Source organism: Delphinapterus leucas, chromosome 13 (assembly GCF_059928025.1).
Source record: "Delphinapterus leucas isolate spDelLeu-1000000601 "Yukka" chromosome 13, BTC_Dleu_Yukka2, whole genome shotgun sequence".
Classification (NCBI taxonomy): Eukaryota; Metazoa; Chordata; class Mammalia; order Artiodactyla; family Monodontidae; genus Delphinapterus; species Delphinapterus leucas.
Genome location: NC_143141.1, coordinates 59,712,892 through 59,738,083, shown reverse-complemented (window position 1 = coordinate 59,738,083; position 25,192 = coordinate 59,712,892). Strand labels below are relative to the sequence as shown.

At 49.6% G+C, this 25,192-nt stretch overlaps 1 long non-coding RNA gene across 1 annotated transcript in view; it reads left to right on the top strand.

The window, feature by feature from the left end:
- Positions 1 to 25,192, top strand: part of LOC111174828 (uncharacterized) — a 175,441-nt gene that overhangs the window by 39,283 nt on the left and 110,966 nt on the right. The window lies entirely within an intron of this gene.

Here is a 25,192-nt window from a genome sequence, read left to right as displayed (position 1 = left end):
CGGAGGAGGAATTTGAGTGGATTTCAGGCAACCTTGTGTTTGCCATAAATCAATGTTTAAAGTGAAACCCTAGCCCAATGGGGCTGCAATTGCAACCAGCTGAGTGCAGCCAGGCAGGCTGTTTCGAACCTGGATGGAAGGAGCTGTGTGCTCCACATGGACAGGGTCTTTGACCGGGACGTGCTGGCAAGCCCTTCTCCAGTGCATGGGGAGACACCGGAGCAGCCACAGCCCCCGGCAGAGCCGCTGTGGTGACCCTGGCTCGAGGCCCACACTCCTCTCTGTGCTGACCACTCTTGCTTTGTCCAGTGGCATCCAGGGTGGGTTTGGCCATGTGGATGTGAGGATGGAGGTTGTTGTATCAGCTTTGGGGGAGGGGGAGTGAGGTTCTGGGATCTGCTCGGGGGCAGCCTGTCCTGATGGACTTACATTTTAGACCCTTGAGAAGGACAGAGGCAGCAAGTCCCCACACTAGTTCAGACCCCGACCCCCAACACCCGCTGCACCCAGAGCTCCCAAAGCCACACGATGACTTCCGTGCTTCTACGTAATTCTGCCTTCGTGGAACCTTTCCTCCATAAAAGAGTATTATAAATTATATTTTATGATTGTCTTGCTGTAAAGACTACGGTAGGCACAATCATAGCTCTCAAAGATGTCTGTGTCCTACTCCCTGGAACCTGTGAATATGTCACCTTACATTGCAGAGGTGCTTAAGTTAAGGATCTTGAGATGGGGGATCATTCCGGACTACCTGGGGGGGCCTAATGTGATTATAGGGTCTTCATAAGTGGAAGAGGGTGCAGGAAATTCAGAGTCACAGTGGGTACATGTGAGGACTCAGCCCACCTTTGCTGGCTTGGAAGATGGAGGAAGAAGCCTTGGAATCAAGCAATGGTGGCAGCCTCTAGAAGCTGGAGGAGGCAATGAAACAGGCTCTCCCGAGACTCTCCAGAAGGAGCACATTCTTGCCAACACCTTGATTTTAGCGCCGTGAAATGCATTTTGGACTTCTGACCTCCAGACCTGTAAAATAATAAATCTATGTGGCTTTAAGTCACTAAGTGTATAGTGACTTGTTACAGGAGAAATAGAAAAAGAGGAGGAGAGAGGCAGCAAGCCTCCATGCTTGTCCAGACCCCAGCACTCAACACCCGCCGCACACAGAACTCCTTTGCTCTTGTGGGGTTCTTCCTCCATAAAAAAATATTTAAAATTATACTTTATTCTAAACAACTAATATTCAGACTGTGCTGGTATAAAGGTGAATACAATCGAGGCTGGATTCATTATTATATATTCATTATTATTATATATTTTTTAAATTCCTGATTTTAAAAGAAATGAAAACATTTCGGGGGGGGCCCCTAAAAGAATCATGGGCCCTGGGCCTGCCAAGGGAGAAGTCTACCCTGATGGCTGCTGTGGAGCCTCCAACACCCTCCCTCTATGGAGACTGCGGCCCTTCTCTTCTCCAGGACACTTTCCCTGCATGGCTGGAGGGGAGGTGGACGTGGCTTCCCTAAGCCCCAACCTCCCCAGGCCTCTTCTCCCATCATGGGGGCTTGGGTGCCACGTGAACAGAGGGCTTTGTGCGTGGCCCGCCTCATGGGGGCAGGGGGCAGCCTGAGTTCTCTACACAGGGCCATGGGGCAGATCCTCCTCAGTGCCTTTGTTTGGTGTTGGGTGGGTGGCATTTCCAGATCACCCTGTACTGGAATTGTTAAAGGACTGTAGCCTATGGTGGGGAATCCACCCTAGGGCTTGTCCAAGGTGAAGGTGGGATCTTCTGTGTACAGGTCAACGGTGTGTTAGTCTGCATTATCAGGGCCATTGGATGGTTCCCCAGCCCAAGGGGTTTATTTTGAGGGAAGCCCTGATTCTATCTTGGGGATGAGGCAGTGGGTTGGTTACAGTAACTAAGGAAGGGGGTGTATTAGCTCAGGTTGCCGTGACAAAATACCACTGACCGGGTGGCTTAAACAACAGAAATGTATTTTTTCATGGCTCTGGAGGCTAGAAGTCCAAGAGCAAGGTGTCAACAGGTTATGTTTCCTTTGAGGCCTCTCTCCTTGTCTCGCAGGTGGCCATCCCTCTTGTGGCCTCTCCCCACGGCCTTTACTCTGTGCAGGCACCCCTGGTGTCCCTCTGTGTGTCCAGATCTCCTCTTATATGACACCAGTCAGATTGGATTAGGGCTCACCCTAAGAACCTCATTTTCACTTAATCACCTCTTTTTTTTTTAATTTAAAAAGTTTTGGCTGCGTTGGGTCTTCGTTGCTGCGTGCGGGCTTTCTCTAGTTGCGGCGAGCGGGGGCTACTCTTCGTTGGGGTGCGCGGGCTTCTCATTGCGGTGGCTTCTCTTGTTGCAGAGCACAGGCTCTAGGCGTGTGGGCTTCAGTAGTTGTGGCACTTGGGCTCAGTAGTTGTGCCTCGCAGGCCCTAGAGCGCAGGCTCAGTAGTTGTGGCACATGGGCTTGGTTGCTCTGTGGCATGTGGGATCTTCCCAGACCAGGGCTCGAACCTGTGTCCCCTGCATTGGCAGGCGGATTCTTAACCACTGCGCCACCGGGGAAGCCCAGTTAGCCATATTGACTGAGTCTGAGCCAGGTCATGTGATTGTCACACTTTCATGGAATAAGTAGAAGGATGGGGGGAGCAGGTCATAAGACTCCAGCAACCTTTTAGACTGGACTGGTCATGTGGCTATGGCTTCTCTTGGTCTTGTAATGACCATATTCCTTCTAACATTGATAGAATCTACTTTCAAAGCCTCTCCAATCTATAGAGGGAAATATGAGGTGTGGTCTTGAATTATCCCTGTTCTGACCATCCAGGAACTTTCTGGGAGCCTGGTGGCCAAAGCTGGCATGACCACATGATCCTCCTCACTGCCCCAGGGGCTTCTGGAGCCCACCCACCTCTGCTAGAAAGCTCTATCTCGTTGCACATCTCATTGCCTTGAGCACAGGGCATCTGGTCCCCGATATCCCCATTCAGGGGCTGGCCTTTGCAGGGGAGGTTGGGAGAAGAGAAGGAAGAGGGAAAGGAGTCAGGGAAGCCTAGAGTCATAGAGGCGCCAGTGGGGGCCAGGGCGGCTGGCTGGGGGCTGAGGGAAGGGGACCTGCAGCCCTCGGGTGAGCTCTGTGAGCTAGGAGCACAACGGCGTCCTCACGGCTTGCCTGTCCTCCTCTCTGCCCGGTTCCCCTGTGAGAGACCCTTGGGGGCTTCTGAGAACTAGGCTTGTGGTGGGGAGAGTAGAGGGGGTGAAGCTTCTCAGACACCTCAGATTCTACCAGAGAAGTGCATGAATCGTTTAGGGTCCATATCTCAGAGACAGAGAGACCACCACTCCCCTGCATTCTCTCCAGGTTGTTTTCAACTCCTAAGTCTTGGCTCCCCAAATGCCAAAGGTCTGACTCAATCAAACTGCGGTTCAAACCAGTGCTTGCGCTGCACTCTCTCCCCTAGCCCACCACGCTCCATCCTACAGCCACCCTGGAAGGTGGATACTATCATCCTCATTTCACAAATGTGCAAACACAGACTGAGGTCAGGTGGGTGCCCCAAGTCCCACGTCCAGTTATCGGCAGAGCGACATTGGGACCCAGGCCCGTGTGACTCCCCAGTTGAGAGTGCAGCTGTTTGCTTGGCTCTGCACCATCAGAGCCTGTACTACACGTGTCACTGCTGCCCTGCAGCTACTTGCCTGGTGCCCTGGCCCCTGGCTGGCCCTGCTGGGCTGTGGGATTGAGGATGAGCACTTCCCCCAACTTCTCCTCTGCTTCTTCCCCCTCCCGCGTTCTCAGTTCCAAGACTGGCAGGCAGACAGCACCCAAGTGCTGAGCAGACCTTTCCGAGGGGACAGCGAGGCCCTTCCCATGTTGCTGTCCAATGGGCAGACTTGGGCCGCTGCAGCCACCGTGTTCCAGAAGCCCAGAGATGTGTGGCATCTGGCCTGTCCACTCCTTCTCCCCCTCCCCGTAGTGTCCCTACACTGGGCCACAGGCGGGGGCAGGATGATTGGAACGCTTTTATTTTGTCTCTGCTAAAAAGTGTGCTATCTCCTGGGGCTGAGGCCGTTTGAAGATGAGCTGTGAAAAATGGTCTGGCCATGCTTCAAATCAGGTCTTGGCCCTTCCTGACCTGCTCTAGGGAGAAGAGGGATGGGCTTTTTGCCAGAGATTCGGCCCCATCAGAGGTAGCTGGACCACCCAGCCCACCAGCAGCAGGGTGTGTGGTGTGCGTGTGTGTGTGTGTATGTGTGTGTGTGCTTGTGTGTGTGTGTGTCTGTGCAGGTCTGCATTTACTTGTGTGTTTGTGTGCGCACGTCTCTCTGTGCTTACACATGTACTCCTGTCTGTGCATATGTGTACATACGTGCATGTTTGTGTGTGGGGGTATATGGTGATATGTATGCCTGTGTCTGAGACCATGTGCTTGCTCACCTGTGTGTTTGTGTGTGCATCTGTGTGTGCCTGCACACGTGTGTGCTCTGGCCACGTGTGACCTGGCCGATGGTCAGGTCACGTGGTAGGTGGGGATGGAGGCTGTGAGAGCAGAGCAGAGTGGAGGCAGTGGGTGCTCGGGGTGACGAAGCCTGGGGATGAGTGGGGTCAAAGGTGGCAGAACTAACTCTACTTCACGTTTTGTGACTCTTGGACGCTCTTCAGGTCTTGTTGCTGTGTTTGGATTCCCCTGACCGGAGAACACTGTCAGCCTGTCCTCCCCAGCTGTCCTTGGGAAGGTCCAGGGGTGATGGGGGCAGGAGTCCACTCTCTTCTGTGGTCTGGCTGAGCAGACACAGGCTTCCCTTCTGGAGACGAAGATGAGTTCAGTCTTCAACAGGCAGAGTCATGAGCTGGTGTGAATTTTTTTCCAAGCTGGGAAAAGTGAACCTCTCTGGCAGGCATGGTGATGGGATCCCTGTGCACGCAGGACCCTGAGGCTCCTATACTCCTGGGCCCTGGCCTACCACGTGGGCTCCTAGGTCAGGGTCCCCTGGACTCATGGCCTGCCCAGCCTCTGGTGCCCACCCCTTCTGTAAAGGGGTCTCTAGAGCCAGGTGTTCTTTCCTGGAGGCGTCCTGGTGGCCCTGGGGGAGATGGAGGTGGCCTGGTGTTTGACAGGAGCACTTAGTGTCTTATTAGGCCCAGCCCAGCCCGAGTTATGCAGGCAGGCCTGAGCAGGCTCAGGTCCTGCGCTGCTTTCTGCTTCGCTCCCTCCCTGTCCCCTTGCTCAGCCTCATGTCTGTCCCTTTACCCCTCTGCCTCTCCCTTCCCAGGAAGCTGGAGTGTGCAGCCCTCGTCTGTAGCTCGCTTTTTCAGGTTCTAGCTGCTTTGGGGGCTCTTTTCCTTCATGGGTGTTGCTGCACAGACCGCTCAAGCCTGTGCAAAACTCATCATCTGGCTGGTTGCAGAGTCTCCTTAAATCTCCTCTGAGCTGCGTGTTCTGTCATCCTCCTGGCACCTTTGAGGAGTACCTTTCTGTTTGCGATGGTCTCATCTCGACATACAGTCAGCGCAGTGCTGGGCTCCCCTGTGTTGGAGCCTGAGGCAAAAGGAAAATTCAGTAATATGGATCCTGTCTTTATTGAAAAATCTGGTATTTCATTCATCCATCGTGGATATTTTGCATTAGTTTTGGTTTTTAAAAGCATTGCATTAAAATATGCTTTGTCTTGCCTACTTGCCTACTGACTTTTTTGGTGTCCCTAGGCTGGAAGTTGACTGGAACTCTTCCTTTCTAGGAGTGGCTTGTAGAGGCCGGAGCATGTGGGTGTGTGTGAGGGGGTGGGGGAAGGAGGGAGAGAAAACGACTGACAGATTTCAGAGCTTCTGCTAATGTTTCCATGGAGCTGAGGGGCAGGGCCTCGGGGAAGGGGCCCAGCCCAGGGTTCCACCAAGCGGGAGGGGGGGTCTTTGCAGTGGAAAGAGAAGCAGGGAGCAGGGTTGGAATGGAGGGGGAAAAAAAAAAAGTCTGTGAAATGAAGTGAAAAGAATTCATTTCTATGGAGGTGGGCTTGAGGGGATGAGACTAGAAAATGTAAAGGCTGGGAGGCCTTTACAGAGCTACAGGGGGTCGTGAAGCCCTCCACCACCCCGACCTTCAGTGGGGTTCGCTCCATATGCACTGGCCTTGTGTGAGTGAGTTTTTGCTGGGGGAGTAAAGGAAAGGGATGGATCCCGGGCTTCAGCCTGTCCGTGTGGAAGTGGGGCTGAGAACGTTGGCAGGGATGCTATCTGCCTGCTGAACTTTTCAGTGGAAGCCAGTGCCGAGAGGCAGAACTGTATTGGGCAGGTATGAGTGACAGGATTTGGGCCGGTTCTCCTGGAATCTCCAAGGGCAGGCATCTTGGCATGTGTGTCTATGTCTTGTCAGTTTGAGGATTGCCAGGCCCCTGGCTTGCTGCCCACTTTGAGACCTTTGAACGTTTTTTTCCTCATTAGCTTCTTCTCCAGAGGGTCGACGGGGGTGAGCAGGGGAGCCCCAGGCTCTGGTGAGGGGCCAGGGCAGCTGGCCTGAGGCCTCGGATGGGCCTCTGTGCTCTGGAGCAGCCTTTCCTGCCTCCTCGGGATCAGGGTGTACTGGACCCAGCCTGCATCCTCAGCTCATAACCCTACTCGGGCAGCGCGCGCGTGCACGCGCACACACACACACACACACACACTCCTAGGGTGCTAGCGCCAGGGTATGTGTGTGTGTGAAGAGCATCAAGGCCACCTGACCCCTGCAGTCAACTCCCCTTGTCTTGCGCTGTCACTCCGTCCTCCATCTTGGAAGGGGTGGAGTCTCTTCTCGGAGAGGGTCTGGGGAATTGGGAGCCGCATGGCTCCCAGCATACCAGCTAAATCGAGGGCGCCTGTACTGATCCTGCAAAGGCTGAAGGTGGGTTAATAATGGAGAATTGTGGGGCCTGACTCCTGTTACCTCCGGCTGGGGTCTGTGGCTACATTTACCTAAGAAAGCAACCCTGCCCCTTACCCTGAAGTCTGTACCCTCTCCCTCCACGTGGGAGCTCCTACCCGGCTCAACAGAGTGGAGGGAGGACCCCCTTTCTCCCTCTACCCTGTAACCACCCTGCTTGTTGGGATTCAGCCCCAAGGGCTTGCCTCCTACAGGATGCAAGTTTAGGCACATGCTCCCTCTCTGGTCCACAAACTTCCCATCTTTTGTTTATTCTGGTGTTTCCCTGGTCATAAAACTCATTTATACTAATTGTTGGAAACATGGAAAATTGAGAAAGCATAAAGTGGAACATCGTAGTGGCTTCAACCCGGCTCTTGGAGAGCCACACCATTGTCCATTCGGAATGCCCACCACGTTTGAGTTCCTGTCGGCTGTGGGTGCCCTATACTTGTCACAGCACCTTCCTGTTCTTGTCACATTCGATCTTCTGGCACAGCCTTATGAAGGGCCATCAGCAGTCCCCGTTTTCTCCTTTTCGTAGCTGGGAAGTTGAAGCAGAAAAGTAAGACTTGTCCCAATGTGTACCCTGCCTCGTCCCACCCAGGCCTCCTGAGCATGCTGTCCCACCAGCTTCTCAAACCTGCTCATAAGCCTGAGCTGGGGGCTGTGAGCCCCTCTGCACAGTGGACACCCTTTCCAGCCCCCTGCCTGCACACAGTCTTCCCTGTGGGGCTGGCTTTGAGCCTCACCCACCTGCCTGCGGGATGATGCATCACAAGCTTAGTGAGGTTCGGGAGGAGGGGGTGGGGAGGCAGAGGGAGGGGGCAGATTTCAACGGCATGCCTCTTGGAAACCGCATCAAATGGTGCAGCTAGGAATTAATAAATAAATTTGGGAGACAAGTCAATTACCCTCCCTCTGTGCCCCTGTCCCTGGGGGCAAACAGCGGTCTGTGGTTCCCAGCCTGAGCACGCCTTTGCAGGGGCAGGCCCAGCCAGCGCTGCAGCTGGCTTCTGTCAGATTAACTGGGCGAGATGTGACAGGCCTCTGTCCTCTGGGGAAATGGCTCCCTTCCTGGGAGGTGGTGAGGACATTCCCAGGTTACTCTGTTCTTGCCCTCTCCCTGCGCCCCTCCCTGTCTCACTGCCTCATGGGTGTCCACCTCCACCCCCCCAAACAGAGTCTCCTGCTCAGTTAGTTACAGGCCCCAAGGTCCACTGTGGTCACTGATCACCATGATGCCTTCAGAAGATGCCTGTGAAATGCATTTACTGAGGGAGGGCCACCTTGTTAGTCTCTTCCAGATACATTAGCATCATGGTTATTATTTTAAAAATCAGACTAACTGCTTGTTGCCATAGAAAACATTTATTTACTTGGCAAATATTTTTAAATGCTGCTTTGTGGCAGAGTTTTTGCTAGTTTTTGCTAGTTGTAGAGATACAGAGAAAAGAGACACGCCCTCACCCTCTAGGAGCTGACAGTTCTGTGGGGAAGTCAAACACAGACAATGACTGTGCAGGAAACTTTGGGAGGAAAAGTGGGGGGCACCTAGCCCAGGGCTTGGGGGGCTTCTCAGTAGGTGATGCCCATCCAGGCTGCATCCTGAGGGGTGAGTTGTCATTGAGACTGGGAGATGTGGAAATGCTGTTCCAGATAGAGGGAACAGCATTTGCAAAGTCTCAGGCAGGGGAGGCCCTTGAGCTGGATCACAGGATGTGAGTGGAGCAGGGGCAGGAGGAGAGGCAGAGGCTGGCTTGTGTGCAGCCTTGAGATATATATATATATATATATATATATATATATATATATATATATATATACAGGGTTGCATGAGGGGGGGTGGTATATAAACATTTTTCCTTAAGTCTTTTTAACGTGATTAGATTATGGATTCTTATCAACTTTCTGTGTGTGTTGGGTGAGTAGGGTGTTTTTTCTGTTTAGAAACAACAACACAACTCCTTAGAACCCAGCAGACTACAAAGGGAAAGCAGTGGTCTTCAAAATATAAGAGCAGCATCATGGAAAAATGAGCTCCCCCTCTGACATTTGTTGCCACTGAATTTTCTATGGTTGCATTAAGTAGGCATGTTCTTTAGATCAATGATTCTCAAATTTCAGTATGCATATGGTGTTTGGGATCTGTCCTGGAGATTCTGAGTTAGTGGGGTCCAGCAATGTGCATTTTTAAGAAACTTCCATGGTAAATCATATTTGGTCAATAGAACATGCTTTGAAAAGCACACTCCTAGGACCTGAATTAACTATTTCGTCATCTTGGGGAATTTGCTTGCAATTCAGGAGGCTGCCACCAGATGGCAGTGGTGCTTTGTGATGGATCTAAGCAGAGAGGTTCTCCACCACCACCCCCCCCCACCCCGCTCCATGTTTGCTGGAGACACAGTTCTTTATTGCAAGAATGTATAGAAAATAATTATAAAGTTATTGGTAATGAAATTTCAGAGCTTAAATTTACCCTTCAAACATTAAAGCTGAACTTTGCAACACGGTGGCCACTGGACATGTGTGGCTTTTGAGCACCTGAAATGTGCTTAGTCTAAACTGAGATGTGCTGAAAGTATAATAAACACACTGAATTTCAAAGATTAAAAAAAAAAACAGGTAAAATATCTAGTTAATAATTTTATCATGATTTCATATTGAAATTATAATATTTGGGATTAAAATTTTATTATTAAAATTAATTCCATCGTTTCTTTTTACTTTTTTTTTTTTTGGCCCTGCCTTGCAGCATGCAGGATCTTAGTTCCCCAACCAGGGATTGAACCCGTGCTCCCTGCAGTGGAAGCATAGAGTCTTAACCACTGGACAACCAGGGAAGTCCCCATTGCTTTTTACTTTAAAAAAAATACTAGAAAGTGTAAAATTACATATGTGGCACACATTCTATTTCTATTGGACAACAGTGTATGAGAAATCACCTAAATTAATTTCTTCATTTTGAAAGGGAGGGAATTAAGGCCAAAAGTTGGAGGAAAGAGCGCCAGACTTGAAGTCAAAAGACCTCCACTTAAGTTCTAGACTAAATACTCACTGCATGCTCTTGGGCAAGTCGTGTACCTTCACTTAGCCTCCGTTCCATCCTCTGTAAAGAAGGCATAATTACAGCAACCCTACTCACTTAAAAGAGTTATGTAAAAGACCTATGAGATAATGAGGCCGAAGTAGCTTGTGTAAACTCTGAAGCATCACAAAGAGATCAAATTACTATTGTTGTGGTTACTGATAACAACTAAAACCCTGGTCCTATAGTCTCACAGTCCTTGAAAGCACTCCTGGCACGAAGGTCAATGGGTTGGGGCACTTCCCGACTCTTAGGAGTTTACAACTGAGTTAAGGAGTTACTACATACACTTAGGAAATGTAAAATGACGAAAGAAGAGTGAGTGATTCAAGTAAGTAATGGGAAATGCCACAAGGTGTATATAGTTAATAGTGAGTCATTTCTTTTTCTTTTCAAAAATTTGCATTTATTGAGCTGGGACAATAGGATTGAAAGGTTGGAGTGGGGGAAGGGACAGTACCAAAAAAGAATAACATTTAGTCTCTGTTTGCAAAGAGGTTTATCATCTAATGGGGCAGAAAGGAGACACAAATGATATGCCAGCCTCAGGAGCTGTCAATGGAACATTGGTATTAGGAATGAGTGACAGGGGCTGCCAGTTCCTGACCAACTCTCCCCTTTCCTCTTCTTCCTTACTATATAGCATCTGGACTCTTTGGGGAGTTGGCAATTAGCCCAGCAAAAATACTACATTTTTCAGCGTCATTTGAAGCTAGGGGTAGCCATGTATGCAGTGCTGAACAATGAGATAGAAGCAGAAGTTGGATTGGGCTTCCATGAAAGCTCCTTTAAAGGTGGGGGACATTCAGTCAGTGTGCACACAAGAGCCCTTGACCCTCCCTCTTGCCTGGAGGGTGGGTGTGATGGTAGTGACTCCAGCAACTATTTTGTAATCATTATTGTAAAAGTCATACCCTACTGTAGCAGAGGAGAAAGCTGGAATGAGCCTGGGACCTGGACAACATCGTGGGGATGCTAGACTGTCCTGAATTTCCAACCTTTGATCTTCTCATTATGTGAGAGAAAAATGAGCCCTATTTTGTTTAAGCCACTGTTATTTGGGTTTTCTGTTCTATGCAGCCAACCCAATTCCTGAATGACACCGAGCATATTAGTGTACATGTCAAGTCTCTTGAGTTCCTTGTGTCTGTGGCAAGGAGACTCTAGGGGATTTTATTGGGGTCTGGGGCCGGAGAGTCACATGAGATGGATAGGGCCACTCTTAAGTGCTAACCCAGCAGGCTGGCTGGTGGTGAAGTGTCTATGCAGTGGACACTTCCTCAGAAGAATGTAGATAGTGATAGCTCTAAGAACCCCAAAGAAGGAGAAAACAGGAATACCACAAGAAGTAACATTTAAGAGAAGCGGATATTTAGGTACTGACCTTACTTCTTATCTCCTCCGCAAGTGGGTCTAGGTGATGTAAGGGGGAAACGTAATTGGCAAAATATATTGAGTTTTTACTGATTTCTTAAAAAAAATTTTTGTTTTTTGGTTAAAACACATAGTACAAAAACTGATTTCTTTTAAGTATCACCCTTTCAGTCATATTTTCTTGCATCTTTCACTTCAGAAGATGAGCCATCAGACATTGCCACAGGGAAGGGGTGGGAGAAACGGTCATCTTGGGGGCTCAAACTGACTTTCTTGACGTCATTATTGAAACAATGGGGTGGAAATCCGGGCTTTGTGGAAATAGAGGGATGGCTAACAGATCCTTCTTTAGCATATTCAGGTCAGGCTTGGTGGGTTAGATAACAGAGTTTACCTCTCCCCAGGTGGGGAAGGCTCAGGTGAGGACAAAGAGGAAGTGGAGGGCCCCTCCTTCCAAGCCCAGGGATTATGGAGGAATCTTTGTAAGAGTGTGGCAGGGGGTGAGAAGTGTGTGCTCTGCTTTCTTCTACCCTGGCCCTATTCAGGTCTGGTTTAGGGGATGCTGAGGGTAGAGGGGCATTACTCTGCCTCATGGGGTGTTAAAGGAGGTCTTCCCGCTGCACCAAGCTGTGGGTGGCCACATCAGAGTAAATGTGGAGGCACAGTGTGGTTAGGCAGAGGTAGGGCTTTCTCCAGCTGCCTTTGTGTCTGTGCTGTGTGCATAGGCTCTGGAAGTGTCCATGCGAGCCCAAAGGAGCCTGGAAATTAGCTGAGAGTGTGACTGGGGAGCTTACCAGAGGGTCTGTGGCAACAAGAGTAAAGTGCCCTATAGCTGAGGGTCACAGGGCAGACCACCTGTGCTGGGCATCAGATGAGAGCCACAGTTGGACCTTAGGGGATCATGGGTGAGGTGAGGACCCTACCCGAGACAAAGAAAGCAGAGTGAGATTCTCTGGCCATGGAATTCAGGCAAGTGGACCAGAGATACTACTTTGGAGGATTTGGAGGAAGACAAGGCTTGTATCAGTCAGCTATGGCTAGGTAAGGCCTCAGTAACAAACAGCCTGCATCTCCACGTCTTAAAACATAGCATTTTATTTTGCATTCATATTACTTGTTAATGGCTGCAGTTGGCTGGGCTCTGCCCCACATGTCTTCTTAGTCTGGGACCCCAATGTGGGACATGCCCTTCTCAGGGCAGGGGAAAAGAGTAAGAGGCTGGTGGAAACCAACACTGGTTTCTTAACACATCTGCTTGGACACGGCACATGTCATCTGCACTCATGTGCCACTGGCCAAGGCAAGTCACACGGTGGCCATATCAGTGGGGTGGGAAAGGATGGTCCTCCCATAGAAGTCACTGCAAGTCCCATGGCCACGAGCAGGGATGTATCACCCTGTTTCAGGAAGGGAGAGAGAGGAGTTGAAGGTAAGAGTAGAATCCACCACAGGACTAGGCTGCTTTTCCATCAACACAAATTCACATCAGTAGTCCCCTCGCCTCGCCCTGAGTCCCCAGACATCTTGAAGAGAGTGGTGTGAGCTGAAAGACTGAGGGTTTCCTGCAGAGGCTGAAAGGACAGCTTGGGTCACTGACCCAGGCTCCGTTTGCAGGGCTGGATGAGCTGTGGGGTGAAGTGCTTGTGAAGACCACATCCCCAGGGGGAAAAGCTGTGTGTTGTAGGTTGACCTTGGTGTAAGCCACTCTGTCTTCCTGCTCCAGCACTGAAGCAGACCCGGGGCCCTGTGTCCCTTTGGCCTCACCATCCCCGGCCCTGTCCCAGTGAGCGCACACAGACACTCATGGATGTCTCTGCAGGAGGTGTTTTCCCCAAGCTGATAGCATCAACCTGTTCTTTACCTCAAACCTGTTTTTAAAAGGTCTTTCCTGTTTTTTTTTTCTTCCCTTAATTACAGAATATTTTTATAACATACTTTGAACAGAATAAACAGAACCTAGCAAAACAGTTATTAAAGAGCTATAAAGTGGTTTCCTCACGCTTGCCTTCTTTCTTTCTTTCTCTTTCAGATGGGTGGGGCTCGGTGGGGTCTCAGTGGATGATCCTGGGTGAAGGAGCTGTGAATTAGTGAGGTGCCATCTGACAAGGTGCCCGCATCCACCCTACATGTAAAGGAGCTGGAGCACCCCCTCCCCCAACCCTTCGGGCACATTCCTGCTCGGCCACGTTTTGTTCATTTATAGGCTGCAGAACACTCCGTTCTGGGGTGCTGGGGCCACCAGGCTGGGCTGATTTTACAACAGGTGCAGGTTGTCACACCCAGTGGACGTGCAGGGAGTGGGAAGGCCTCTTCCCCATCACTTCATCGCACCCCGCTTTCAAGATGCCTGAAATCCCACCATTAGAACCCCACCCCTTTTGGCTGAACATCGATGTCGGGAAGGTCCCACATTAAGCTGAGAAGACCTCGGTATAATGAGTCCCTTGTGATCACTAGAGCCAGGGCTGCAGGAAGGCACTGGGGACTTTGGGAAGCGAGGAGAGGTTCCTGGAGGTGGGACGGGGGCACAGAAAGGGGTGGGGGGAGTGACCCAGGTGGGAGTCCAGCCCTGCCCTCTGCTGCTTCTGTCTCTAGCAGGCCTGGGCCACCCCTACAGTTGCAGCAGAAAACGGTGCAGCCCAGATTGGGCACAGGGATGAGTCCGTCTGGCTTGTGTCCCCGGGCAGGTGGAGGACAGGAATGGGAGCACCTGGGGGAATAAGCTGAGTCTCCTTGCTCCCAGCTGGGCTCCTGTGGAAGGGTGGGTCTGAGGGGTCACACACTGCCCTGCCCCCATAGGGTGTCTCTGTTGGAGGCTGGGTGGTCAGGGAGGAGGGCCCTGGTCCCAGGAACACTTCCTGCCCTGGCTGAGGCCTGGGCATCTCTGCGCAGGGTATGTGAGTGGGGTGGGGATTTGAGGAGGAGGTGAGATCTTTCCTATTCTCAGCCCGCCCCTTTCTCAGAACCCACAGTGTGCAGAACTGAAAAAAAGCCCCCCAGGCCTGGAGACACCATTGTGACCATCTCCCATGTGGTTTTTACCAAGGTAGGCACTGGACACCATCTGCTGTAGCTTTCCCCCGAGCCCTGGATGGCTGATAAACTCAGCTACTCCGCGAAACTCGTGACTGGTAATGGTGAGCAGTGTGTGCCTTCCCAGGCGGATCTGCCCTTTAATAAGAGGAGAGACTCACTGGAAGCTGGATTGCCCATTAAGGGAGGAGAGGGAGATAATTTGAGGCTGGGAGACTTTCTGCTCTTTCCTATCACGAAGGTTATACTCATCAGCCCCATATTGGTAGAATATGCTAGAATTTGCAAAGCCATTTCACATAGGTACGTTATGTAATCCTCCCATCACTTGATAGAGGTGGGCAAGGAGAGGACTGTTAGCACCACTTGCAGATGAAGGAACTGGGACCCAGGGGGCTCAGGGTTGTGTCCAAGGCTGCACAGCCAGATGGCGGCAGGGCTGGAGCAGGGAATTGATTCTTTTCTCTCTAAGTGAGGTCTTTTCCGGGATGCTGGCCTTCAGGGCCTGGGCACAGGGGTGTGGAAGGGACAAAGACCAGAGAGGCACACTCAGGTGGTGGATGAGGCAGGAGCTTTGCAAGCAGAGGACCTGCTTTTGGATTCGAACTTCATCTATTTCTCAGAAGTTAGTTACCACCCCAGAGCCTTGATTTCCTCACTAGTCAAGTGGGGATAACAACTCCTTTCCACTCTCACCTACCAGGGTTACTGCGAGTGCCCCAAAGGAGATAAAGTGATTGAAGCATAGTTGCAAACTGCAACAGGCTGCCCACATGCTTGATTCCAGGAAGCCAGGGCTGGACTCTTTGCACTGTTCCCACCCTTCCTTTGGGGGAGGTAGAAGGCTCAGAAATAGCCTTCACTTCTGTCCTCCCTGCTTCCCCTGGGATCGGGGCTGAGTGTTTTCTTCTTGGAAAAACAAAAAATCAAAGCAGTTGCAGAAAAACCCACGGTTCGTTTCTGCTTCCCCTCGGCTGCCCTTCTGCTCTTTGGGGCCAAGAGGAGAGGATGTTGCCAGAGGCCAGGGTTTGGCTGGGGGCCTTTCAGAGTCCTCACTGCCCTGCAAGGGCCGCCAGGAGAGGTCTGGATGGCATCTGTCATGCGTTTAGAAGTCAACACTGGTAGTACTCTGAGGTGTGGGACCCTGATCTTCCTCGGGACACAGGGCAGGGAGAAGAGTCCAGCTTTTCCAGGCCAGGCTATCATGGCCTGAGAGCACCGGAACTGCCTGGACAAGCCAGAGAAACGTAGCCTCTCCTCTAAACCAGAAATAATTATTCATTTCAACTGACACCTTTCTGGCCATTTGCAAGATGGAGATCAGGATCCTTTGAGTCTCTTTTTTCCCCTTTAATGATCAGCAGAAGAGTTTTCAGGGTGTGTTTATCTTTTTCTGGAAACAAGGCAAGACCAGTTAAAGAGAAGAAACAAAACCTATGGCCCACATGTTGTGTGGCATAGCCCGGGGACCCCAGATGGGAGCGGGCTGGGTCCTGGCCCTCTGCCCTGAGCTGGTGGCTGCTGACATGGCTTCCCACTCCAGACCTAGGGTCTTCATCTGAGATGGTTAGGCAGGCCCACCTGTGTCTCCTAAACCATGTCTGGAGGAAAGGGGGTCTTTACGCACAACTTAGTAACGGCAGCAGAAGGGACTTGTTGAGAAAACCTAACCTATAGTACAGATAAACTATATATGTTTTCCTAAACAGTTAGGCACTGCAATCTCAGACAATACAAGAGTATGTGTCTGATGTTAATTTCCAATTCCTCCCCAATGAGGGATTGAGGAAGGAATGTTCCAGTCCCTGTTCTAGCCCAGGTTTCAGACAGTATCTTTCTTCTGGTCCTCCTCTTGTTCCAAACCATTTTCAGTCTCATGTGGTTCCATACCAGCTGCTCCCTTTCTTCTTAGGGTCTGCAGCCTAGGAACTCTTAGTTTCTCTAATTTCCCAAGGTTAGACTTAGAATACATTGTTTAGTAGGCATGGTTTCATAGCTCTATTTCTTTGCTGTTTGCTAGAGCACAGGCTTGTCTGGAGACTGGAAATAGTGGGTGGGACTCTCAGCCAGTGTACATTCTGCTAAAGAAGCTGGCTGTGCTAAGAGCCTTTTATCTGTCACTGCTGTGGTTGGTGTCGTTCTACTGGCAGCCTTGGGATTTGACACGGCAGGAAAGGCACAGCTTCTGAATATTGTATCAAAGAGTTTTCCTCTCCTTTACAATGAAAACATTCTCTAAACTAATTATTATATGGCTAGTCACTATTAGCTATCTGTATACATACCCACACGTGTTACTGCAACATACTCACCCAAAGGCCAGGCATGAGGTGAAATTAGAGGCTACAGGCTTCTCTCCTAATGTGTGTTATAAGGGCTGGGTAGGGGGTTACCAGGGAGGATCCACGAAGTCTGATCGTGTAGTTAGGGGTTTTTTTTTTTTTTTACATTATTTTTGATACATCTTTTTATTTTATTTTAGTTAAAAAATTGTTTAAGATATTTATTTATTTTTGGATGCATTGGATCTTTGTTGCTGCACACAGACTTTCTGTAGTTGCGGTGAGCAGGGGCTACTCTTGATTGTGGTGTGTGGGCTTCTCATTGCGGTGGCTTCTCTTGTTGCAGAGCACGGGCTCTAGGCTTGCGGGCTTAAGTAGTTGTGGCGCACAGGCTCAGTAGTTGTGGCGCACGGGCTTAGTTGCTCCGGGGCATGTGGGATCTTCCCAGACCAGGGATCAAACCCATGTCCCCTGCATTGGCAGACGGATTCTTAGCCACTGCACCACGAGGGAAGTCCTGGGGGTTTTGTTTGAGGGCTAAAAATCACTGCCCTCATGGGACTGAATTTCTAGTGTTGTGATGTGACTTCATTCATTGTCTGTGGGGTTTAGGTGTCAAGGTCCTCACTCAACACTGTGGTTGGTTTAAAATGGCTCAGGTAGCATCTTCCCTCCCCTACTCTCTCCTTTTTTTCCATCCTCTTCTACACAACCCTGGAGTTATTATCCTGCTCTTCAGTGATCAGACCCAAGACCCTCCTTGGGGAAGACCCAAGTTCTGGGGGCCACCATCCTAGGGCCTCCAGGTATGTGGTGACTATCTCTTAGGGCTTCCCTTGGCCTGTATGAAGGATCTGAGGTCACAGAAGCACCCCTTCCTACCCAACCCCCAGATTTCTTCTCACCCCTTCCAGGGACATTGACTGTATGCTGAAGAGCAAACAACAAAGATACAATCTTAAAAGCAGGCAGAGAGAAAAGACACAGAAGACTGACAATTGACTTCTCAAGTGAAACAATGGAAGCCAAAAGCTATACTGTAATACCTTCAAAGCCCTGAAAGAGAATAACTACCAAGTGGAAGTCTATGGAAGCACAGAGATCCTTCCAAAATATAGAGGAAGTAAATATACTTTTAGAAGAACAACACTTGCTAAATCTCATCACCAGCTGACCCACACCAAAGGAAATACTAAAGGGTGTTCTTTAGGCAGATGGAAAATAAACTCAAATGTAATCTGGGAGATGCAGGAAGGAAGGAAGAACAATAGAAAAGGTAAATACATGTGTGAATGTAAATGAATATTGACTATAGTTACAACAATGATGATATCTTGTGGGGTTTTAAATGTATGGTGAATTAAAATATCTGAAATAACATATGATGATAGCATCTGTTGGAGGATGGTGGTAGAGTTAAAGCACTCTGAGGTCCTTGCATTGTCCAAGAAGTGGTAGGCATACTTATTTGTAGCAGACTTTGATTAGTCAAAGACAGATGTTGCAACCATATCACATTAAAAAAAAAATAGCAAAAATAGCAAAGTGTATTACTCTCAAAAGAGTGAGTCAAATGGCACTATAAAAACATTGAATCAATTCAAAAGGAGGCAAGAAAGGGTCACAACAGGCAGGATGAGTATAAAGCAAATAAGATGGTAGATTAAAGCCCAATATAACAGTAATTAAAATAAACATAGAAGGATTAAATACTCCACTTAAAATGTGTAATTGTCAGAGCAAATGACAAAACAAAACAAAATATATCCTGCTTACAAGAGATAGGTTTTAAATATAAGTATACAGAAAGATTGAAAGAAAAAAATGATAAAATACACTGTACAAAGAGAGTTGGGGTAGCTGTAGTTATATCAAATGAAATAGATTTTAAGACAAAAAATCACTGCTAGAGTTAGTCATACTTCACAATAATACAAGGTTCAATTAACCAGAAAGCTAAAACAATTGTAAAGTTGTATGAATCTAATAATATTACCTCAAAGTAAACAAAGCAAAAATGACAGAACTAAGAGGAGAAATAGAAAATCCACAGTCATATATGTGGGAGACTTTGTATACCTCCTTCAGTGAGAGGTGTATAATCAAGCAGAAAAAGTACCCAGTAAGGATATAGATTTGAACAAGATGATTAACAAACTTGAATTAATTGATATATGTAGAACATAGTTTCCAACAACTTCAAATATACATTTTTTGCAAGTGCAGATGGAATATTTACAAAAATTGACCCTATGTGAGGCCATAAAGCACATCTCAACAAGCTTCAAACGACTGAAATGAATATACTCACTGACTACACTGGAATTAAGCTTAAAAACCAGCAACAGAAAAGACAATTAGAAAATCCTCAAATGTTTGGAAATTAAACAATATTTTTTTTTATATAACTGATGGTTAAAGAAGAAAACACAATAGAAATTAGAAAGAACTTTGAACTGAATGCTGATAAAAAGACTACAATGCAAAACATGAAGGATGTAGTTAAAGCCAGACTTCGAAGATGTATAGCCTCAAATGCTTATAGTAGAAAAGTAAGGCTGAAAATCAATTATTTATTTATTTATTTATTATAAATTTATTTATTATAAATTTATTTTTGGCTGCGTTGGGTCTTTGTTGCTGTGCACGGCTTTCTCTAGTTGCCGCGAGCGAGGACTACTCTTCGTTGGGGTGCATGGGCTTCTCATTGCGGCGGCTTCTCTTGTTGTGGAGCACAGGCTCTAGGCGCGCGGGCTTCAGTGGTTGTGGCGCACGGGCTCTAGAGCGCAGGCTCAGCAGTTGTGGCGCACAGACTTAGTTGCTCTACGGCATGTGGGATCTTCCCGGACCAAGGCTCGAACCCGTGTCTCCTGCCTTGGCAGGCGGATTCTTAACCACTGCACCACCAGGGAAGCCCCTAAAGATCAATGATTTAAATATCCAGCTCAAGAAGTTAGAAAAATAAACTACACCCAAAGCAAACTAAATCCAAAGAAAGTAGGATGATAGAAATAATGAAGATGTGAGCATAAATTAATGAAATTTAAAACAAGCAAACAATAGAAAGAATCCACAAAGTTGATCTTATGAAAAGACCAGTAAAATTAATAAGGCTTTGCTCAAATTAATCAGGGAGAGAGAGAGAGAAACTAATGTCAACAATGAGAAAGGAGACTTTAATACAGATCCTACAGATTCTACAGTAAGAGACTTTGATGGACTTTGGTCATCAGGGGCTCCTGTCCTGATTGGCTGGCTCTGGGTAAATCAGGGGATGGCCACCCAACACTGGCTCCCAGTGCCTCTGCCCTCTGCCCCTTCCCTGACCTGCTTTTAGGGGCAGTGACTGCTCGGCCGTTCACTGCTCTCATAGGACCCCTGGGCTCTCCCCCTGTGAGAGGGAGGGAACCTCAACTTCAGGAAAGGCAGGAAGCAAGCTTAAAAAAGCACATTCCTTGGCAGGTTAAAAAACATTTTTTTTTTTAAGTGTAAAGACTTAACCTTTGCTAGGAAATGTTTGCGGTATTTTCTTTAAATGAAAAGAGACCATTGTGAATCGAACTTTGGAAAATACACAACATCCTGGTGCTGTTCTCCAGGGCGGTCTTAGGCAGCCCTTGTCAGGCGGGCTCTGCCTTTCCTCCAGATGGTCTCTCTATGCACAGTTGAAGGGGCTGGACCAGGGGACCGGTCCCTGGAAAGGTCACAAGAATGCTGAGCCCCTCCCCAGCAGGGGACCCCAGGCAGAAGGGACTTCTTGTTTCCTGCAGCAGCCTCCATTCAGGATCAGCTCCATAATTTGTGGGCCCAGTGCAAAATGAAAATAGCCTGGTTCCAAAACTAATAAGAATTTCGAGATGGCGACAGCAGAGCATTAAACCCAACATGGGGCCCTTCTGGGCACGGGCCCTTGTAAGTGAGGGAACCTGTATGAGCACCCAAGTCCCAGGCCAGGCCACCACTGATTCTGACAGATAATTTCACACTCATTCTGCAGGCTAACTTGAGTTTTTGAAACTTCTCTCTTGGGTGATACCTCCGGGGTTAGACAGAGACCCCAGATGATATGGGGTGGTGGGGGGACTCAGGGCTTCCTTTTGGGGTCCCATCCCCATCCCTGGCTCCCACATACCACAGCTGGCAACAATTTCCCAACCTGGCTTTTCGCTCAGATTTTTTTCCCTTCACATTTCATAGACCATACTCCTTGGTCGTGAAAACATTCTGGGTTTAATCTGCACTTGCTTGTAAGGCGGGGATCTGGGGTAGTCAGGGAACGCAGAACAGCTGCATGGAGTGCTGGACTCCTTGACGCTCCTTGAGTTGTTTACAAGCCTCTTTAGAGGGCCTACTGTAAATAGGACAGTACAAACACATGCCGATTTTGCAGCAAATTAAAACCATCCGAGGGCTTCCCTGGTGGCGCAGTGGTTGAGAGTCCACCTGCCGATGCAGGGGACACGGGTTCGTGTCCCGGTCCAGGAAGATCCCACATGCCGCGGAGCGGCTGGGCCCGTGAGCCATGGCCGCTGAGCCTGCGCGTCCGGAGCCTGTGCTCCACAATGGGAGAGGCCACAACAGTGAGAGGCCCGCGTACCGCAAAAAAAAAAAAAAAAATTCGCTGCTTTCCCTGAATCCTAACACATAGAGGTTTGTGTTTTTGCAGGAGTTACTGCCTTGCGTGCTACTTCCAGACTCGTGTAGCTCTCTGCTAAGCTGGGCCAAAGCATGTGTGCCCTTCAGGGCCTGGGAAGCCCACCATGTCCTAGAGCCTTGTTCCTAGGGTCAGCTTGACCTCCCAAGCCCAGACCCTCTCCAGAGCTGTGCTGTCCGAGACAGCGGCCACCAGCCACTTGCGGCTCTTGACCGCTTGAGATGTAGCTACACTGAGCTGAGATGTGTTCTTCATGGTGAATACAAACTGGACTTTGAAGGCTTAGCACAGAAGAGTGCAAGAGATCTCATTCATAATTTTCCACGTTGATTACATATTGAAATGACAATATTCTATAGTGGATAAAATAATTTATTAAAGTTAATTTCATGTTTATAATGTAGCAATTAGAAAGTTTTAAATGATACACATGGCTTGCACCTGTGGCTTGTGTCTTATTTCTATTGGCTAGCACTGCTCTAAGGCCCTTCTTGTTGTATTTCCATGTCCAAGCCTATGTAGATTTTACACACATACACACACACACACCTTAGCAACTGGCAGAACCTTGGAAGGACAACCAGGCGCAGTGAGCTTGTGTGACTTGACCCCAAACTCCATCTTCTCTAGGAAGACTCCATAGAATGTCCCAGGGCCACCTCACATTACCAACCCAGGGGGCTTAGTTTGGCCTTTGGTGATGTCAGAGTGTGGGCTCCAGAGTCTAGATGACTTGGATTCTAGGCCTGGCTCTACCACGTATGAGCTACGTACCCTAGAATGAGTGACTTACCACTTCATGCCTTGGTTTTCTCATCTGTAAAATGAGAATTGTGACACCCTAGTGCAGAATCAGGATGGTGATCTAGGTGTCTACCTACCTCACAGGGTTGTTGTGAATATTGATTAGGTCGAGGCACAGAAAGCCCTTAGCACAGAGGCATTCGCCGTACTGTGAGCCTGCTGTAGACATCATGGGCCTGATCTGGCCTCTGGACTTTCATAGCAGCCTCTCAGGAAGGAAGGGGCCAGAGTGAGGGCACCAAGTAAGTGTAGGAGCTGTGACCCTGGGGAGGGTCCAAGGTGAGTGGAGAGACCTTGTACTAGCCAGGACACAATGCCAGAGGTTGGAATCCAGAGAGGGTCCAGTCAGGATGCCAAATTGGAGGGCCTGGGATAGGTGGGACTTGAGAGAGGCCGGCTTGATGACGCAGAGCCAGATGAGTGAGAAATGGACAGTACTGCTCTCAGTTTTTGAACTCAAAGCATTCCCCCCAGCTGGAGCCGGACCAACGGGTAAGACTGAGGGGGTGGGCTCAGATCATGTTCTAAGTTCTAAATGGGGTCTAGGGAGGCAGATCTGGGGTGTCAAGCTCATTTTTTTCTTTGCAATCTTGCTCCTCTAAGGCAACTGAATTAGGATAATGTTTGTTGATGAAACGAATAAATCCCAAAATGTCAATAGCTGAGCACAACAGACTTTAATTCTCGATCATAACCATTCAAGGTGGATGTTCCTGGCCAGCAGGGGGCCTTCTGTGTGGTAATCCAGGGATCCAGGCTCCTTGCATCAATGCTCCGCCCTCCCTCAGGGCCTCGGGGTTCTCTGCATCCTGCAGGCAGACAGGGAAGTAATAGAGAAGGCAACTCTCTTAACCACCTTGGCCAGGATGCGATAGCTCACATTCCTGCCATGAGAACCAGTCTTACGGTCTTCCCAGGTGCAAGAGTGGCCGGGAGATGACGACTCTGCACGGCGCAAGGGAGAGCACTGGTTTACGGTGGCCGTCTCTCCCTGCTCCCACTCTCTAGGGAGAGCTGACCCAGCAACCTGGCCTCCTTTCTCCCTACCAGGCCCCGCCCTTCCCCAAGCCACCTGCTGGTCACCATGACCAGCCCAGGTTCTGAGGGGGCTGCTGAAGAGGAACAGAGGAAACACACGTGGACACTCACTAGGGAACAACACAGGCAGATGCACTCCATGCTCACACCGTGGCCTCGCACTTCAGGCAGCCTCCTTCTCAGAGCCCCTCAAACCACACCAGGCTCTGGCCTTTAGAGACACAGAGCGCCGTGAGCCGGGCCTGCAGTGTGGGTCTGAGGAGGGTGTGGGCAGATAGCTTCCTGGGGCTCCTCCTGTCCAGGCCAAAGGCAGCCAGGAGGGATCTCAGAGGGATCCCCTGGGATTTTCTGGGCTGCTCTCCCTGGGTACCCTGGTGACTGTGCTGGTAAAATCCCAAGTCCCCGCTGGTCAAGACTGGATCAAGGGGGAGCGGTGTGGGTGGGATGGAGGGCAGGAATGACTTATCATCTGACCCAGGCCTTGTGCCTCCAACCAGGGCTTCTTACACACCTGCTGGCTCCCGAGGACGACATGAAGGATAACAGGGCTGGCTGGGCTTCAAGCTGCTCATGATCTATGTGTAGGATGACCAGATGTCACTACTTTTGTCTGATGCAGAGTATGTGTCAGGCCCCTCAAAGAGGGGTAAACGGTGAAGGCCAGAGGGGATCACATGAACGAGTCAGTCCTTCCCTTTGGGGCAACCAGGGAAGGCTTCCTGGAGGCTGAGGCCTGGAGGCTGAGACTTGAAGGATAGGTAGGGAGGAAGCCCTCTGGGATTCCCAACAGTATTCCCATGTGTGTGGTGTGGTGGTGCTTTGTCATTTCCAAAGCCAGCTAGGCAGGCAAGGCAGACAGGGAGGCAGGGTCAATCGCTTCCATTTGATAGGGGAAGAAGGTGAGGATCAGAGTAGCCGAGCTCCTGGCCCAAGGCTGCACAGAGGTTTGTGAGTGAGAACGCAGATGGCCTAGCAGCTCTGGGCTCTTTGTGTCGATATAAGCTTGATGAGCATGTTTCTTCCTCAAGGCTGGTCAGGGCTGGGTCCCCAGGTGGGGCTGGGAAACTCTCATCTGGGGGCAGGTCCTCCCTGCAGGCTTCTTGGGGCTGGGTGCTCAGCCTCCCCTACAGAACATGTGTTTCCTGTTTTCCTTCCCCCTCTGGCTCAGGACGAAGAACAGGGTTTTCCTGAGCGGAAGAGCCTCAAAGACCTGGCCCACTCCCAGCTAGTTCTGGCCAGTCTGCCTGCTCATGGCTCTTGTTACTCAGGATGATGAACCCCCTCACCTAACCATCGAAGGATCTTTGTGGCCATTATTTCCCCTCACTTTCCCCAAACTCCTGAAACCTGGAATTCGAACCCATGGCCTTGACTCCCAATTTGGTGTTCTTTGAAGACGCTTTGCTGATCAGCCAAGCTCCTTGGCAAAACCTGGGGCTTTGTGCTGCCCTGAAGCCTAGGAGCCAGGGCTATGGGGCAGGTCTCTGGGCCCCAGGGCCTGCGTGAGGCAAGTCAGGACTTTGGCCAGCCCTTCAGCCCTGGAAGGTTCTGAGCCTGTCACCCCCATGGTTTCCCACTTGTCCTGGGTGGAGGCTGGGGCCAGTGGGTGACATTACCCCCTTCTCCAGCCTGTATCTTGTGAGATTGGCATGATCTTGGGCTCAGTACATAACTCTTCTCTGAACCACGGAGTCAGCATCTTGTCCACTGTCTGGTCCCTGCTCCTTGGATGGAAGAGATACATGGGCTAAAAGAAGAGGAAGGGCAGGAGAGCATACCAGGTCTGCAGAGACTCGGACCCCGGTGCTGGCATGGGCATTAAAGAAGAAAGGCTGGATTTCACAGGAGCAAGAATAGAATGGTGGTTGCCATTCTGTTGGGGGAGGGGAAAATGGGGTGATGAAGGTCAAGAGTACAAACTTTCAGTTGTAAGAAGAGTAAGTTCTGAGGATCTAACGTACAGCCTGGTGACTCTAGTTAATAGTACGGCATTAGAGACTTGAACGTTGC